The following is a 13397-nucleotide window of genomic DNA, read 5'->3' as shown; positions in this document are numbered from 1 at the left end:
CAACATTGTTTAGAAGGACCCTGAATGTTTTGTCCTAGTGTATGGGGATTCTTTTTCTTTTTTGTAAGATAAGAATTTTCTATTGCTGTAAATAGGGTCGACTATCTAATGCACCTACAACGACAGCCCCAGAGTCGGAAATACACTCTAAATAGAGCAAGTGAACTGTCACCTTGGAATAGAGGATACACTGCCGCATTTGTGGTAGAATATATTCTAGATGAAACTCTTAATCAGACCCATAATCTGTTCTTCAATATTAACCATACATACTTGATATGAATTTCAATAAATGTAATGAAAATATTTGAAGAAATTGAAGGCACTGATTTATATTGCAAATTTGTCAATCAGACATTTCCTATAATGCTAATTTTATTGTAATTTCCAGAACATTTATAACATAGTTCAAAGCTATTTCCACATAGGTGTTTTTTAATCCACGGGTGGAATGATTACATCTTGACATGCTTTTAGAACATCACCTCTTCCCCTTCTAAAAGGCCTATTTAGCATTGAGAACATTTCAGTAGAAGAAACATGCTCTCTTGCTGCTAAAATTTAATCTGGATACCCGCTTGACCCGGGCTCACCTGCAATTATGGAACACAGGCTTACGACCCTCGCTCCAACATTATGTACACTGCTCAATCTATCTTTCAAAGAAGGCCAAGTACCTTCTGAATGGAAACACGTCATGGTGGTCCCCCTTCTCAAGAAGCCCTCGCTGGATCCTTCTAAGCCAAAGAACTTCCTACCAATTTCGATGCTTCCATGTTTTGCTAAAGTTGCTGAAAAACAAGTAAATCTACAATTAATGAAGTTCCTTGATGAGAAAGAACTCTTTCATGAGACTCAATCAGGTTTTAGGCCATAGTACAGGCAGAATCCGCCCTCCTACTGGTCTCCTACATACTACGTATGTTGGCGGATGAAGGTAAGATGGCTACTCTAGTCATGCTAGACTTGAATGCGGATTTTGACACCGTATCTCACGGCCTTCTCTTAGAATGGCTATGGAAACAGGGTATAGAGGGGAGAGCCTTTTTATGGTTCACTGACTTTTTGCATAATCGCTCTTTCCTGGTGATTCAGAAGCCGCACACCTCGGAAATCATGTCCTTGGGTCAGGGAGTACCACAGGGGTCAGCATTGAACTCAACCCTGTTTAACCTGTAACTCCATCCTTTGGCGAATGTGATCAAATGCCATGGGGTGAGGATGGCGTCCTATGCTGACAACACTCAGCTGATCATCACACTGGTGCAAGATGACATTAGTGCTGCAGCAAATTTGAAGACCTGTCTGGTGGACCTTGCGGCGCGGATGGATTCCGGCTGCCTGAGACTGAATGCAGACAAGAGAGAGGTGCTGGTGATCGGGAAACAGTGCTCAAAATGGTCCGCCTTCTTGATGGGATTGTGACCTGGGCCCCACTCAGATCCCTAAATTGAAAGTAAAAAAATCTGGGCGTCACCTTTGATGCGTTGCTATCCTTTGCTAAACAGATTGCTGCCATGGTTGGTATCTGTTTCGGCTAAAGACGTACTAAAGATTCTTAGGCTCCTATCAGAACCAGGTAAAAAAAGACGGCATTACAGGCTCTGCTGGTATCCCACCTAGATTATTGTAATGTTCTCTATTTCGGGCTGTCCAAGGACAGGCTGGGGATGCTTCAAAGGGTGCAAAATGCTGCGGCCCGGCTGCTACTAAAATTTCAAGATCAGCAGGAAGCATCAACTAGTTCATGAGTGGGCACTCTACACAGAAGTTCTACTCACCTACTTTCAACATTGGAGGTCCGCAAAAAATAGACCTTTTAACCACTCACAGAAATACAAAATGCAAAAACTTCACCTCCATGTTTTCATTCCCACAGTCCATGGGCAATGCTCAATGGATGAAAAGGTCAGGGATATTTGCCTAGGCTTTTCGTCCTCTCCCATTTCTTCAGTACGTGGTAAGAAAGCTATGGAAAACATCCCCACCTTCACCCTGGAGGCAACCATGTGTGCCAGACAGTCATGGTTCTCAACCCTCCTCGAGATGTTTATTATTCCTCATGAGAGGATCCCCAACAAGATGCGCATTCTCGCTCAGGAAAAAGGCACGATCAGATATCCAGACCCTGAACAATTCAATGTAGCAATTTGGTACCTGAGGTCTTAAGAGTTTGGTTACCTAAGTCTCCCACCAGAATGTACGCACAGGCTAAAAGAAGCTATCTTGCAGACCCACTACTAGCGACTGCTATGCAGAAAATTGGAAAATGTTTGTCCATCACAATAATTATGATTATTTGGAACCCCTTAAAATAGAGGTCCAAAACATTTTTGTTATTTGCTTAACTTCTTCAAAAAACCATTAATTATCACATACTTCCATAAGCCAACAACTTGAGTCTATTGCCACATACATGTAAAGTAGGGAACATTCCTCACTTTGTGGAATTCCAGTCCTGATAGCCTTCATGGAGGACCTTAAATGGGCTTGTAGTGTTGTTAAGTTGTGAGCGAGCCCATCTCTCCCAAATATATAGGGGAGAGATTAGCTGCGACCCCATTCAATGGGCTGAACTGGCATACCCCAGACCAGCGTAAAGGGTGTTAATAAAAAGCCTGGGGCTCTGGGCGTGGCTCAGTTATCTGGCCACCAACTTAATACTGTGTCCTGCATTTACTTGTGTGCCCTGAGTATAGGCCTACACCAACAGCACACTGACAACGAGGTGGCTACGCCCCCATGGCATACCCTGCTGCTTGCCCGGTGCCATCGGAACAGCTGCCGATCACGGCCGCCATCCCTGCTGTGTCAGTGCCGCCCAGCGGTAAACCTCCACCTCCAGACGTTGTGCGGAAGATTCAAGTCGCAACCTACAAGTCACCGGGGGTGAGAGTACCTGCCCTTCTGCCACATCTGAGCAGCACCTGCTCCGTCCTCCTGCCCTGTGCGGTGTCGTTGCCTGAAACGACGCAGCGCACCCTGCTGGAGCCGAAGTCGCACAGCAGCAAGAAGCATCAACGCAACGCCGCTACAACGGCCTTCATGTGGTGTGTCAGTCCCCTCGCGACGCCCCAGCCAGTAGCTTCATGCGGTATGTCTATTCCTGGCTGGCAGTGAACGCTCAGGCTACCACAGTGACACGCTGCTGCAAGGAGAGACCACCATACAGCCCTGCAACCCCACAGCTTATGCAGCTGGTTGGCCCACGACGCCCATAAGGACACAACCTACTCCACCCAGAGCCTCCCCAGAAGACTCACATCTCTAAACACCCAGCCAGAGCCCCTGAAAGGTTGCGAAGGGTTACAGCCAATTCTGCTGCACGCCAATGCCTGTACCACGGCCCCACCAGCCTCAAGTGCAACCAGCCCCGCAGCAACACAGCCCTCTACCAAACCATCTACCACTGCGGCCCTCACCATCATGGCATCAGTTCCGCTGCTGGAGCAGTTTACCATTATGGGCCCCCGTCCCAAGCAGTACGTTGGAAAACATGGGTTGAACACCTGGAGACTTACTATCAAGGCGGCAAAGATTCCGATACCACGTAGACGCCCCATGCTCCTTCAACTGGGGGGAGCTGACATCCACAAGGAATATATGATTATACATCGCAAACAATTAGCACGCATGGCATTACCACGTTAATTTTACATCGCAAGGGGCATTACTACGCAGCTTTTTACTTCGCAGCATTTTACCACGCATTTAATATGCAAATTAGTTCCGAAACATCACACGTCCCTTAGCGCGTATTCCTATCAAATTTTCTTATTGACATTGATTGGCTAAAAAATATGCCAATCAAACCTGTCCACAAGCAAGATGGTGGTAAATCTTTTCAAAGAAGTTCACTTTGTAAATTTTGAATAAACATTTTAAATTACACATTTAGTCACGTTGTGAAATGATTTTTAAAGCGGTTTCTAAAACTTATTTTACTTAAAATTATCGTTGTCCCTCTATTAACATATATAAAGGGCCGTCCACCATTTTCTGTTCATTGGTTCGCCGCCATCTAGAGCAGAGGTCTTCAAACTTTTTTGCTTTGTGCCCCCCCCTAAGCAACTTGTTTTGAAGTCGGGCCCCCCTCCAAAACCTTATGAGAAGGATTGTGGGAGCGGTAGAAACGGGCTGAGCACAAGGGGCAAGACTTAAGAGATAATTTCAGTGGTACTGTAGATCACAGTCCACACTGCATGTGAGACATATAAAACAGCAAATACATCGAACAAAACCACTAATTGACCCAAAAATACTGCGCCCCATAATTGGGGTGTTGTGAACCCCTCACACTACTAGGCCCCAATGCAACTACGCCTGCAGCACCAATGATAACTGAAGCTCTGCATAGCAGGATATCACCTCTGCTGCGTTCAACTCTTCCCCACTTTGCTTAACCATCATGCGAACTTTGCAGCAGGCTCTCCCTGCCACCACACTCAATGACGCCAGCCCCCATATGGAGGGGTTTCTATACTTTCACTTCAAGCCTGTTTGTAAATGAAAACGGCATGGAAATGCACCAAATAAAGAAGGCCACACTTCCAGGCGATCTTCATTTACAATTCTTTGCTGATCTGGAGAGTTAACACTGTTGTGTGCGACTGGAGAAAGCAGGCTTTAATTTAGACCGTCACTGCCATCTAGTGTCCAAAGTAAGTACCCGTTAAAATACACAATGATTGATATCCAAGCATATAAAATCCACTTTAATGTTTTACCAAAATTATTTTGTAAATTATACTTTACAGAAATTATCTGTGGAGAGTGACAAGTTCATCTGGTCAATAACCTGAGTGAAAAAGTATGTATGTTTTAAAATGTCAGTTTCCTTGAAATAGTTTCTCTGAGTAAGAGTATAATAGTGCATGGTTGGTTGACTTTTTAATTATACCATTATTTTAATTTTCGCTGTACATTAATTGAGGCAGTTATAGAATTTTAAAAAATAAGGTGTGAACTTATGTTCTTCATAGAAACTGTTTGGCCAGTGTCTAGTGGCAAGATTAGCTCAAGGAAGGTGTTGGTCAAGGTGAAGGTGTGTCTGTGTGCCAGTTTTTAAAATTTTTACTTCGCTGGGTACTTACGTCAGGGAGGGTGTTGGTCAGTGTCTGGGGGCCAGATAAAGTAGTCTTACTCCGCTGGCTACTTACCTCATGGAAGGTGTTGGTCATTGTCTGGGGGCCAGATTAACTAGTCTTACTCCGCCGGCTATTTACCTCAGCTCAGGGAGGGTGTTGGTCAATGTCTGGGGGCCAGTTATTTTTTATTGTTACTCCGCCTGGTACTTACCTCATGGAAGGTGTTGGTCAGTGTCTGTGGGCCAGATGTTTTTTATTGTTACTCCGATGGGTAATTACCTCAGGGAGGGTGTTGGTCAGTGTCTGGGGGCCAGATTAACTAGTCTTACTCTGCCGGCTACTTACCTCAGGGAAGGTATTGGTCAGTTTGTGGGCCAGAATTAATATTCTTACTCCGCAGAGTACTTACCTGAGGGAGGGTGTTGGTCAGTGTCTGGGGGCCAGATTAACTAGTCTTACTCCGCCGGATATTTACCTCAGGGAGTGTGTTGGTCAGTGTCTGGGGGCCAGATTAACTAGTCTTACTCTGCCGGCTACTTACCTCAGGGAGGGTGTTGGTCAGTGTCTGGGGTCCAGATTTTTTTATTCTTACTCTGGTGGGTACTTACCTCAGGGAAGCTGTTGGTCAGTGTCTGTGGGCCAGTTTTTTTTATTGTTACTCCGCCGGGTACTTATCTCAGGGAAGGTGTTGGTCAACATTTAGCAACAAAGAAATTAAATATATCTAAATTCAAATTAAAAAATATGCTATTTCTTTGTTTTTCTAACCAGATATCTCATTGAGAATTGAATTGAGAATTGAGCGATTTTCATTGATCCATAATTGAGAAAAGGAAGTTCAACTTGAAACATCAGTTGCAAGGAAAAAAAAAACGGCAGGTGAATTGAAACAACCTTTTAATTTAACTTATTTTTTAAAAAAAATCTTTATTAGAACAACCATCTGAATCCGTTCATAATAAAAATTTTAAATTTGCATTTTAACCAACAATTTTAAGTAAACTATTCTAACCCTATTATTGATACTTGTCATTGCAGCTACCTCTATAGCATACACCTGGAATACCAATCAGAGTAGAAAAGAGAGTACAAACTAAAGCGGCAATTCCATCAATTCCTTTGAAAACAAAACTTCACCACATAAGAACAAAGAAATGCAATCCTCAGGTACAATAGGAAACATTTCACTTAACCTGAAAAACAATTCTATAATTAACTTTTGTTTATCTCAGATATTAAAACTGTCAATAATGTAGCACATTTTAATTGGTTGTTTGACGTTACTATGCATTCCGTCACAACGCATGCCTTTACCACACAACTTTTTTTTTGGGGAGGGAGAGCCCCCCCAAACCCCCTTTTTTAATTATACCTTTACCACGCATGCGTTACAACGTGAATTCCATTGCCATGCATAACCTTTACCACGAAAATGCCTTTACCTCGCATATCTTTTCAACGATTTCGTTGAAAAGCCATACATGATAATGGCATATTTTTGATAAAGGCAATCTCCGATCCCTGCCCAAGTAGGCTCAGAGAAAACAGGTAAGAGGGAGTGCACAGTTGAAAGCTTGCGCTAGCATTTAAAAAAAACACATATATGTTGAATAAGCCGAATTGTTGAAGCGACCCCAGTAATAATAGAAAACGCATGTTTCAAACTGTAATTATTGCCGAACTTAAAGCGCACCTTGGTGATTTGCCAACCAGTAGTCTCTGCCACCAAACATATGTGTAGTTCCACACCAAAGATACCGCTATACATCGCCATCACAAGACACCATTGCATAACCATTTTTCACATATGACATTTTTTCAGTTGTCGAACAGTTAACACCCCACTGCAGGGGCAGAGCTATGTCCCCAAAGACAATATTTCAAATACACGCGCCCTCCCCTCTCCAGCTCGCTTTTTCAAATGTAATACCCCTTCCCTGTGGTCACACGTAATAAAGAGGAAGTGGAAGTGTCTTTCCGCTTCAACTTACAACGCTGATTGCCTCCACATCGCGACGGAAACAGATGCTTTTTTTGCGGGTGAGACCCCCCCAGCCCCCTTTTTTAATATTTCCTTTAGCACACATGCCTTTACAATGTATCTCTTAGTAAATGTATGCGTGGTAAAGACTATTAGTGTTAACAATGCATGCGTTATAATGCATGTGTGGTTATGGGTATGAGTGGAAACAGTTACGTTATAGTGTCCATTTTCAGTTTGAAATCTGTTATTTAACTTTATCTTGCAACCATTCTAAAACAGAAATAATCTTGTTTTTTGCAATTCAATTTAGGTACCATAAATCTTCTGTTAAAGGATACACCAGTAGATTTAAAAAATGTATACTCATTTATCATCATCCTTTATTTACAGGATCAACAACAGAAAATTCAAGTCGCCAAGCAAGTTACGTACAATCAAAGCGGGGTAACAGGTTATTGAAATTTGGTGGCTACATTTACTGTAAGGAACGTTTAACTGAGCCCAGGAGTCATTGGAGGTGCGTAGAATATTTCTCATCACATTGCAAAGACAGAGCAGTTACTCTGGGAGACATAGTGGAGAGGTCTACAGAGCATAACCACTCTGCCTCTGCAATGGAGATAGAAGTAAGGGAAAATGTACAGCAGATTATATTTTTGGCTGCCACCTCCAATGAACCCTGTGGCTCAGTTTTACGGGAAGTTGCACAAAACATCCCCATGCATGTTGCCAGTAATATGCCCTCAATCCCCAATTTAAGGCGCATGATCCAAAGAACAAAACAGGCCAGCAATCCACACGCAATAAGACCACAAACTTTCTCCGATATTAACATCCCCCCAGAACTGACTGTGACTTTTACTAACAAAACTTTTCTTTTACATGATAATGTTAATCCTCAAAAACATCTTCTAATCTTCTCTACAGCACGTAATTTGGCCACCCTTGAAAATACTGAAATTTGGATGATGGATGGCACTTTTAAGTCTACACCCCATCCTTTTAACCACATTTATGCTATGCATGGCAATATTAACAACACAACTGCCCCCTTAGTAGTTGGTTTGCTGCCTGACAGACAATCTTCCACTTACACTGAGTTTTTATCAGTTATAAAAACCAAAACTCTCAATAAAAGTCCTAGGAAAGTAATAATTGATTTTGAGATACAAATGATAAATACTATTACTAAACTATATCCAGAAACCCAAATTCAAGGATGTTTTTTTCACTTTTCCCAGGCGTATTGGAGAAAAATACTGAAAACATTTTAGCAGAGGATTATGTGTCAGACAGCAAACTAAAATATGAACTTAAAAAACTAACAGCTTTGTGTTTTGTTCCTCCTGATTTTGTAGATTACTTCTACACTGCAATTGTTCAATCAGATTATTTATAGCAAATGAAGAGAAATTGGCACCTCTTTTAAATTATTTTGAGGGAACCTGGATTGGCAATCTTAGCAGGTCAGGTTGCAGGAGGAAGCCAAGGTTCCCCATTGAGTGGTGGAACTGCTACTTAACTTGCTTAGAGGGAGGAGCAAAGACAAACAATTCCACCGAAAGATGGCATAACTCTTTTAATAAATCAATTGGTAGGAGTCATGCAAACTTTGATCATTTCTGGAAATTTTTAAAAAAGAACTAAGTTTCCAAGAAATGAGGATGGCTCAGTCACTTTCAGGTACTCTAAATCCTCGAGTGTCATGACGTAGCAAAGAGATGAGTGAAAGACTTCAATTAAAAATGCAACTATTTCCTTTAATGGGCACGTCTGACTACCTTGAAAGTATTGCTTATATTCTTCATTTCTAGCTACCATTTCAACCATGTGAATTGATAGCCTGTTTTACTCAACTTCCAAAAGATTTAATTGGCATTCTTAAAAATTTACCCAAATCCTAAATAAAAAATAATGTTGGTATCTTGCCAACTTGCTTTTTTTTTTTAGAACCAGCTGTGGTTCAATACTTTTATTTTCAAACACTTATTAAATTTTCATATTTTTGTAAATTTGCAAAGTTAAGCAAGGGTTAGTTTAACAAATGTGTCTGATTTCATCTAGGATAGCTTTTATTAACAGTTTATTAGTGTCAAGAATGCCTGTCATGCGAGGGGAGGAAAACGGTAACCAGCGAAAACGGACTACATCTCCCAGGATGCTTAGCGGTTGAGAGGTTATGTAAACAGGAGAGCTGTTACATAACTCAAGGAAAACACTCCCTTATGTAAACAGGAGAGCTGTTACATAACTCAAGGAAAACACGCCCTTATGTAAACAGGAGAGCTGTTACATAACTCAAGGAAAACACGCCCTATAAAGGGAGGAACCGGGAGGTACAACGCTGTCGGATATTGTGTTTACACCGACGTACCTGCTTAGTGAAGAGCAGTGTTTCGGAGTGGTGCTCCAGTAAGGCAAGAACGGAGGTAGGTCGAGTCGTTACTCCCTGGGCCGTGTCTTGCCCCATCGTCACCTGTGAAGGACCCGGAAGCTCTACCGGATAACCATTGAGCTTCACCTTTTTGACTCGGCTGAGTCAAAGCGCAGTGGCGCTTTTGCTGGTTGGAGTCGTAACTCCCAGCCCGACCCGAGATACAGGGACTGCCAGCTGTAACGCACACCAGGAGGTGTTTGCCGCGTTACAGACTCTGAAGTCCACAGGATCGATCGAGCGGCTGCTCTCGGTTCAGTTTTCTTTGCTTGTGATTGGGGTATCGGTGACGCATCACCAGGAGGTGACTCCGCGTCCCGGTGCAGTCTGAGGAAGAGGTTGAGCGGCTGCTCCCTTCAGGTAGAGACCCCGGCTGGGTGTTTCCCTGACTCCTCGATTCTCCCCAACACTCTTCGTGCCCCTCACAGCCTACCGATTGGCATTGTCGGCCATTTCATTTCTGCCCTCTGTTGGCATACGCCGGGATCGGCGTATATGCAGAGGACGGTTAGGACCATCAGTGCTGTGGGCTGGTAACGTACTTAGCCTGGAGGATTCCAGTGACTATAACCTTTGTTTATTCCTTGTATTATTTTTGCCTTCATTAAAATAACTAAACCTTCACAAGTGGTTGCGTTCTCATTATCGTGTCTGTTAAACGATCCTGAGACGTTCAGGGCGTTACAATTAGCCAGAAATGTATTGTCCCAAAGAGTGCATGTTACGGCAACCTACATGGGGATCAAAGTGTAGTTAATAGAAATTAAAAATCTAATTTACCACACTATTTGAATTGATCTCACACATCTTTCCTTACAGTAAATGTAGCTCCCACGTGTTATAATGTATTTAAAATAAAGATCAAATCCTAACCGCACCCCGTCGTCATGCCATTGCATTCTGAGAGGCACCAGCAACCACAGAAACAAATGTGAAACAATGTGCGAAACAAAGTTTCTAAAAAATAAAAATGTTTTTTAGTTTGAAATTAAATATTTGTTGTGCTTCATTAAAAATTAACTGATAACTTTTTGGGAAATATTTAAAAAAAAACATTTACTCAATAAATAAATCTTTTCACTGAAAAATGGCTTAATTTATTTGCTTTATTTATTTTTATTTGTTAGATTCGTAGTAACATATGATTTAAAAAGATATAAATTGTCTGTTAGGTTATTAATAATTGCATTGATCTATTGTTTTTTACGTTAATTCATTGTACATTTTTTTTTCACCAAAAATATAATACACTGGGATTATTTTCCTCCAGGGGAAAAAATACCTAGGTATTAAAAACACTATCCCACCCAATACCCCTGTATCCCAAGCATCCCGCTCCGTAAAGTTAGCATAGTAATTTCATGATAAGTATTCTTCAAAGTTTTTCTCATAAATAAGGAATAGATACTTACAAATAAATTTAATACTCAGGGATTTTTTTCCAACTAGAAAAAAATACCTGGGTATTAAAACACTACCCCACCCAATACCCCTGTATCCCAAGCATCCCGCTCCGTAAAGTGAGCGTAGTAATTTCATCGTAAAAATTCTTAATAGTTTTTTCAAAAATAAGGAATAGACACTTTCAATTTAATACTCAGGGATTTTTTTCCTCTAGAACCAGTGGATAGTAGTGGAGGTCAATAGCACCAAAGAAACCACTCGCAGAGAACAGGAGAGTGTTACCCGCAACATCTCTCAGTTCAAGAAAGTCCCAGAGGACAACACTGAGGATTTCCTGGCAGCTGGTCCGTCAAGAGAAGCAGCCACAACGAACACTCCAGGTACCGGAGGAGAGTGCGACAAACTTCCAGAGGCAACAGCAGAAGACTTATGTCGAACACCCTCAGGCTCGGAGTAAGAGATCCCTGCTGCTAGAGGTGAAAGTGCTGGAACCGGGAGGGGCAAAGATCTGCCAGTGTCCTCGCCGACACCCTCAATGTGAAACAGCTAAGTTCGGTATGCGTTGATGTCACACACGAAGCCTTCCCAGATGTACAAAGACTTTGTGTCCAGATAACCCTAGATGACAGCCAAGCCAATTGCTCTAAGGGAATACTGTGTGTCCTGCAACCAAGTACGAACGTTCCTTGAGTATTATGTTAGAACGGACACCAGCCTGTGAACTTTAAGTTGTCAAATGTCCAGCATTTATTTATTGAAATTTGTTTGGTTATTGCCATTTCCTGGTAATGGAGGAATATAGTTTTGTTAAGTTGTGGTCAAGCCCACCTCTCCCAATTATAAAGGGGAGAGAATAACTGAGACCCCATACACGTGACCACAATGGGCTGAACTGGCGTATGCCAGTTCAGCGTAAAGGGCGTGAATAAAAAGCCCATGGCTCCGGCCATGGCGCTGTTATGCTACCGAGAGTTTCACCTTCTCCCCTCTCATTCAAACCCCTACATTACTGTGCTTTGAAGTTCCTCGCTTCTAGAGTAGCTTCCCTCACAGCTATTATCTCACTAAGGCATACAGATGAGCTCTAGGTTCTCACTACTAAGCATTACTGTGTGGATACTTTCACCTATCAACCAGCTAAAGTTGGCCAAATGTTTTGAGACATTGTACCATACACTGACTAGCGACTGCTTTGGGCAGTACTGCTTTATAGGCTATAAAGAGGATGTATATCTACAATATCACATGCTACAAAGGGAAGATGTATTGTCCCTGTATGCATCTGTTCATGGTTTGTAATGCTGTACATTCACATGTAACCACCCTCCTCCCCAGTGTCAGTGTGTAGTTGCACATCTCTGTAATACTGCTTCGTTAGAAGCTAACATAAATGGCTGGAGTTTGCAGAGCATGCAAATTCAAAGCTTAAAGTAAATATGACTGCATGAATAAATTATCTGTATTGGCACTAATGCATGTTCATTGTTGTTATCCTGAAAACCAGACTATTTTTAGAATGCATTTCAGTGGAACAAAATGTTAGAGGCTTGTGAACTCCAAAAACGCACATATGCTTTCTACTTCATGTAACCTTCATCCAAAGAACTGCGATGTACAATATACAATCAATGAAGAAATGTTGTGACTTTCACCCTACATTTATAATGAGGACAGCACACCTAGCTAGCTTTGCATTATGACCTCCGAATACATCCAGGGCAATAGCTACCTGAATTTCCATCCCCTTTGGATAATACTGCTTAACTAGCATTTCTTGAGTGCTCCAGTGGAGGAGTTAACCTTGTGGGAGAGAACATCGATCAACTCCATCTAGCAATATTTAATAGGAGGCAACTGCTGCTGTAGATGTATTAAACTTGCAAAATTAGCATATCTCAGAATGCTTAATTCAAGCAGTAAACATCTGGCCTACAGGACTGTATTGCTTGGTTTTACCGGCATGGACTCCTAGTTCCACCTGAAAAGGTGATTAAAATTATGCCAGCAGCTTTTTATGCCATTCCGAGCACTGGTGGTGTAAATAAGACTTTGGAGATATAGGTTTACAAGCAGCTCTGGATAAAGAAAGTGGATTAAATGGGGCTGGAGACTAAAATAAACCAATATTTGGAACATACTTCGGTGAATAGGGGTCTAGATGAGATTTTATCCATGAACAAGATTTCCCACTGAATTTGCCTCAAAACCATGCAGTAGAAACCTTACAGAATGGCCTTCCTTGAAAACGCCTCACTCTGGGCTAGAAGAACAGGGGAAAAGCAGCAGGCAGTGATCAGCCGGTACCAGGCCTCAGATAAGGATTTTGATCACTTCCTTGCAGCGTTTCAGCTCAGTTTAACCCATTATTCACTCTGCCTACAGAGATTCACTAGGGATTTGGTACCTTTTGGCCTTCACTTCTCCAGCATTTGGCTCCCTTTCGACGCCCTTTCTCACCAGAGAGTCAGGGTAGTAAAATTTGCCTTCC

The 13397-nt window shown here is 42.1% G+C and overlaps 1 pseudogene; it reads left to right on the top strand.

The window, feature by feature from the left end:
- Positions 1-2742: 2742 nt before the first annotated feature.
- LOC146839447 (uncharacterized) lies at positions 2743-8885 on the top strand (annotated as a pseudogene).
- Positions 8886-13397: the final 4512 nt, after the last annotated feature.

The sequence above is a fragment of the Triturus cristatus genome, chromosome 4_1, assembly GCF_964204655.1.
Source record: "Triturus cristatus chromosome 4_1, aTriCri1.1, whole genome shotgun sequence".
In the NCBI taxonomy this organism is placed as follows: Eukaryota; Metazoa; Chordata; class Amphibia; order Caudata; family Salamandridae; genus Triturus; species Triturus cristatus.
This window is presented reverse-complemented; position numbering and strand designations above follow the sequence as displayed.